At 51.9% G+C, this 6000-nt stretch overlaps 1 protein-coding gene across 4 annotated transcripts in view; it reads left to right on the top strand.

Annotated features, from left to right (window-relative positions):
- The first annotated feature begins 3148 nt into the window (after positions 1-3148).
- The window catches only part of NPAS2 (neuronal PAS domain protein 2), a 202083-nt gene continuing 199231 nt past the window's right edge, over positions 3149-6000 (top strand). For 3 of the 4 annotated variants that reach the window (XM_069583822.1, XM_069583823.1, XM_069583821.1), the window contains exon 1: positions 3149-3494. The gene's annotated coding sequence lies outside the window, so the exon portion shown is untranslated. The remainder of the gene's footprint in view (positions 3495-6000) is intronic. The other variant, XM_069583825.1, reaches the window with a different exon arrangement.

Raw genomic sequence — 6000 nt, 5'->3', positions numbered from 1 at the left:
TACAATTAGTCCCCCCAAATGTGATGATATCATCTAGCATGGAACACTGTACTTGGTGTTTCTGCTGAAGTGTGAGTTTAATTTACTGACTTTACATGTCTAGGAGGTGGTGCTTCTGGTAAAGAACCCCCCTGCCAATGTAGGAGACACAGGAGACATGGGTTCAAGCCCTGGGTTGGGAAGATCCCCTGCAGGCTGGCAGGCTCCATGGGCTCGCAAAGAGTCAGACATGACTGAGCACACACGCACACTGCATACACGCTTAACATCGGTCCCAGATTTGAGCGAGTACTATGACCCTGGTAGTCATCCACACGTTCTCATCTGTGTGTGGCACCATATACAGATACTTCTACTGTATATATTTTGAAATTTTAATCAGTTAAATATTTTTAATCAGGATATGCCACAACTTCTATGAGAGAAAAGAATATCTGATTAGACTGCAAAAACTTCAGATAGTTTCTCTGCTACCTTTAAAGATTGATATAACCAACTAGAATGAATCATTTCCTCTCCCTCCCACCCACAAATAATCATTTTTTTAAAAAAAATAGCTGGGGTTCCTAGATATATCACTGCAACATTCATTCATTTAATAAATCCACACCCTTTTAAAGGACGAACCATCTGAGACTTGAGAATTTCCCCAAATTGACAACGGGGTTTTGCAATAGTTTCTTTTGCTCCAGGTTGTACATTTTGAATAATGCACAGATTATGAGCCAATGTGACTTTGTTATCTGGTTGATGAAAAATCCTAACAGCAATGTCACTTCCTCCAGGAAGCCCATCCTTATTCCCTCTCTTGAACGCATGTCACTAGGTCTTGTGGCACTCACCCTATTGGCCTCCTCTTTGTCCCTGCCTCCACATTGTAAACCCTTCTTGTACAGACAGAAACAGCTGTCAAGTTTCCCTCCATTGCTCACAGGACAGGCCCAGCCTGATTCATGACAAGCCTTCAACAAATGCCAGCTAAAGGAACTGAACTGCCAAGTGCAGAGAATGAACAGGAGGTAAACGTCCCTCTTCGACTCTGCTCGGGTCCTGACTGGGTTCTCTGCTGCAGATCCACTCCCCTTTATGCTCTGACAGGTGGAATTAACACTAGGAGACAGGATGGCATCCGGGGTAAGAACAACGATATATACAACATCTCCATGATCAGAAGGCAGGAGCCACGCATTTAATGGGAGATCCTAGCAGGCAACAGGTGAAAACAGACCGTAGCAAAAATACCTGCTGCACTGTGGGGCAGTTGCACCTGCTGTATTATTTCTGTAGACCATTTGTTTTCTAAAAGATCAATTAAAGACGGTTCAGCTGGTTCCCAAAAGGGAGAAGGAGGAGGGAGCTGAAATCTCTTTCAAAGCAAGAAAGGAAGGGAGGTGACTTTAAATACTGCATTAAATCCGGTTAAGAGCATAGAACTTTATCCTTTAGTAGTTATTAGTCATAGCCTCACTCTAAGGGCAGGGTGAAACCTACTTGCCCGAAGGAAAGGGAGGGGGTAGAAAAACAAAGCAACATAAAGTTTTCAACTGTTCTCCTTTTGGAAAGGGAGGGACTTCAAAACCACAACGTGCCAAATGCCTCCTCCTCCTTCTTGAAAAGCCCTACAAGCCTAAGAATAACAGCTTCTCAGGATGCGCAAAGCTCCTGAGGGCTGATTATTTTTCAGGAGGAGAATTAGACAAAAATAATGCAAGTGGGAAATAAAGAGAATGACCTACTTTACAGGGGGGAAAAGGGAGGTCTGTGTGAACGTTTTGATCTAATTGACAGTGCCGAGTTGCATGCCCAAATAAGGCGCTGTGGGTCGGGTCTGCGCTGGAGAGGGTTTGTCTTGAGCTCGGAGAAAATAAAGCCAGGGCCCTGGAACCGAGTGGGGAGCCCGTCTGATGTTCTGCGAGGCCTGAGAAGATAGTGTGATGGGACAGGACTGGTGGGGGCACTTCCCTCTGATTGTACAAAGGACTCGGGGACATCCGAAAAAGGCAGCTGGGCGCCGAGCGCTGCGCCGGGCAACATGCCTCTGTGATGTCCCGCGGGGTGACCTCGCGGGGAAGGGAAACCTATCGCCTCTATGGGGTTTCTTCCCTGGCGCCTAGGATGGTTTGTGAGTCCAGGGGAGCCAGGACACCGTTCCGGGCCCCGGCGGGGCGCGTGGTCTCTCTTTCCCACCCGACTCTGCCTCGGAGCCCCGCAGAGGCTGCACCAGCAGCTCCGGGCTCCCCGGACTGTTTATGCGCACGTGTCTGTGCTCGCTGTTTGCGGGAGACTTGCTGAATGCCTCCTTGTTTTCTCGCGCGCACCGCTCCAGCTTCTTCTTCTTTTTTTTTTTTTTTGGATTCTCGCCTGTCTCCTCCCACAGAGGGGAAAAAAAAAAAAAAGGTCACGTATGTTTGGAAAAATATGTAGGTCAGTGGAACATTTCCTGCACTGGTGCAAAAGGAGAGGAGGGCAGCGAGGGAGGGGAGGGAGCTGCAGCTTGGAGCTCCGGGTGTGCGCTCCTGGCCGCGGCCCCCAAGCCCTATAGGAGGGGCTCCTTTCCATCCTTGACCCATTTTCCGGACCGGCTACGTTCGCCTCGGAAGAAACAGTGATCGTTCCTCCCCAGCAGGCGCCGCGGTCCTCTGCGCTCGCCGGCGTCTCCCTGATCCCCGCCCGCAGCTCTCCGGGAAAGCGCAGTGGTCTGCGCGCAGGGCTGCCCCACGAGGACCGCGTGCTGGGGGCCACGGTGGCGCGCTGGACAGCCGGGTGGCAGCGCGCAGGGGAGGGCGATTCCCCACCGCCCCCACTGACAACTTGAACGGGACCTCCACTGGCCTCTCCTTCGGACAGTTCCCCTCTAAGCACACCCCGTCCCCGCCCCGCACCCTCGGCCGGACCATGCCGCGCGTCCGCGGCAGCAGCCCTGCGGTGGAGGCCTTGGGCGCGGGTGTCTCCGCCGCTCAGGGAAGCTGGGGAGTGGGAGGTGGGTCCAGGGGTCCATCTGCTCGTAGGGAGCGCAGGGTGCGGGTCCCAGGCTGGGTCGCAGCCAGGGCCCGGCGTGCGGCCAAGACAGACCCGGCCGGCGGCGGCCGCGGGAGCGCAGGGAAGGAGGAGGACCGGGAGGAGGCGGGAGGAGGGCGGGGGAGGAGGAAGAGGCGGCGGCGGCGGCGGCGGCAGCGGTGGCGGCGGCAGCGGTGGCGGCGGCGGCGGCGGCGGCGGCTCCTCTCCTCTCCTCTCCCCGCTGGCTCTGCGTGCGGAAGAGTTTGCCGCGCGAGCAGCCGGCCTCCCGCAGGAGCCTAGGGACGCACCGCGGCGGCGTAGCTCTGAGACCCGCAGCCGCGGCGGCGGCGGCAGCAGCGAGAGCAGCGCCTCCCGCCGCCGCCCGGGAGGAGCTCGCCGCGCCCGCTCGCCGCCTCGGCTCCCAGCGGCGGCGGGAGGCGCGTCTCCCGGGCCCAGCCCGCGCCCGGCCCCGCGGGGCCGCCCCGGCCGGCTCCGAGGTAAGGGCCGAGCCCCGGGACGCGGGGCCCCGGGGTGGGAGGGCGCGCGCGCAGGTTCGCGGGACTTGGTCACCTGCCTGCCGGCGCGGCGGACGCACGGAGCGGGGAGGGACGCCCCGGCCCGGGACTGCGCGTCGCCGGGGGCCTGGGGCGCAGGCGGTTGGGTCCCCACCCCCAGCCCCTGGTCCTGCGGCGGGAACATCGCGTCCTGCGGGATCGCGGCGGCGGCCGGGCGGGTAGTCTCCGTGTGCGTCTTGATATAGGAGGCAGAGGATGAGACACCCCGATCCGGGGTGCTCAGAGAGTACCGTCGAGGTGGGTGGAGGCCGTGCCCGGGTAGCAGCCTCGAAGGTCGCCCAGAGGTTTCCCTGAGCCCCATCGCGCGCTCTCCAGAACGTGGGGCGCCGGGGACCCCCGGAAAGGGTGACATGCGCGCCCCGGGCCCAAGATCTCAACGGGTCCCTAGATCGGAATTGGTTCCGGGCCGTAATTCCGGGCCGTAATGGGTGCCGAGCCTGCACCCTGGGCACGCGTAGCCGGGCCCTGCTCGCCGCCTTGCTCCCCAGGTTGGATGCCAGCGCGTTGTTTTGTTGGGAGGTGTGCTCCCTCCCCCGAGCCGAGGAAGGAGGCTTACCTTTGACCTTTCCAGAGATCCGGACGGGGCGGGTAACCTGGGGGTAGGGCCGTGTACCAAAAGGCCAAATTAAAAACCAACCCCTCTTCTCTATCTGCCACTCCTTAACTGCTTAAGGTAAGAAAGTTTGTTTTCAGCCCCGTGATTCATAAATAATTAGTAACCAGCTCTGTTGATTAAACAAGATGGAAACCTTAAAAATACACACGCACTTCCAAAGTCTAAAAGCTTCCAAGGTTGTATCCAGGAGGCGTTAGTTCGCAAAGTTGAAAGCCCCTGGGTTCAACAGGTGTTCAGAAGGGGTCTGGAAAGAGAGAACTCGGTGAGTTTGGTCTTTAATGCCTACTCCTTTGATTCTTTATATTGATTAACCTATGTCTTTACGGCAAAATACAGAGTGGTTATTTAATTAACTTAATTAGCAGAGACAACTGGTCATAATTGATCATTTAGAACCGGAACCTTTTTTTTTTTTTTTTTCCTTAATAGGAGGGTTTTCCCTGTTTGGACTTTGCAGTTAATTAGTTCTAAGGCAGTTCCTGGCAGGGTTCAGCTCTGTCCATCCCTCTGTCTAGGAGACACAAACTAACTCAGTCCCTGATCAATGAACTGACCAACTCATTATGAGGTGCATTAAAAACACAGGAGGTTTTAATTGTTCTTCCTTGGGAGGTGCAAGTTCAAAATTCAAGGGCAAGTTGTAACTCTGGCTTTCTGTCCAGAAGATTTCTTAAAAGAGAAGTTTGCCAAAAATTAACCCCCAAAGGTATTTTAAAATAACTGCAATAAATATGATGTCTAAAGGAGCTATTCAGGCTTGGAACACTATTTTGCAAAAGCAAAAGATCTGTTTCATTGCACAGCTAAAGCAGGACCGGTAGAAGTATTGGCATTTCTCAGCAGTCTACTTAAAGATTTAGTTAAAAATAAAGTGTACGCAGCAAAGGCTTTCAATAATCGTCTTCCGTCTCATAGAGAGATGCGAAGTGTGGCTTAGAGGAATTGTAAATATGCTGCTTTTAGCCATTTTCTCCTTGGAAATCGATGCATATATTTATTTGCTGATCTGTCCCACTGCAGCAGATGTGAAATCAGTTTGATTCTCACTGCTCCCCACAGTGACTCCCATAGAGGCCAGAGAAGGGAATATATTCTAGAGGAAATATGTTACAAATAAAACGTTACCTCCCAAAGAGTTAGACATGCCCAGAAAAGAACCAAGTGAGGCTTCACTAATTAGCGTGTTGAAAAAAAACAATTCCCTGATTAGAGAAGTGAGTGTTCAGATGGTGGCTCAAGAATTCATCTTTCTGTAGAAAATAACTATTGTTTTAAGCTCATTTGATTCTTGTTAAGAATTTGGGCCCTTTTTACTATTTCTGGCTATGTAATAATGAAAATGATAAACAAAATAATAAAAAATAGTTTAAAATGACACATATCATCTGTTATATGTCATGATGAAGTTGAATTCATCTTATTTTTTGGAACAGTCTTTCTTAACTCTTGGTAATCATTATAGCTGGCTGTTAGTACTGCTACTAATTTTTAGGTTACACATTCAAAATTAGTGATTTCTTTCAGATTAAAATAACAATGCATGCATATGCTCTTTATATCTTTATATGGTCCTCCATATACCTATATATGGTCATTTTTCAGAAGTCTGGCTTTTGAACCTTAAGCTTCTAGAGGGCTAAGTCCTTTTTTTTTTTTTTTTTGATTGTTAAAACAAGCATGTATTTTATTCTTTCCATGAAAAGTTGGCTTTTCCATGGTGATCCGAGCACTGACTGTCCCATGCTGATCTCAGGCACAGAGAGGCATTTCTTTCCCAAGAGAGGTCAGATTGTGAGGTGTTGAAAATAGCCC

Source organism: Ovis canadensis, chromosome 3 (assembly GCF_042477335.2).
Source record: "Ovis canadensis isolate MfBH-ARS-UI-01 breed Bighorn chromosome 3, ARS-UI_OviCan_v2, whole genome shotgun sequence".
Classification (NCBI taxonomy): domain Eukaryota; kingdom Metazoa; phylum Chordata; class Mammalia; order Artiodactyla; family Bovidae; genus Ovis; species Ovis canadensis.
Note: the sequence above shows the minus strand (reverse complement) of the source record. Positions and strands in the feature narration are given on the sequence as shown.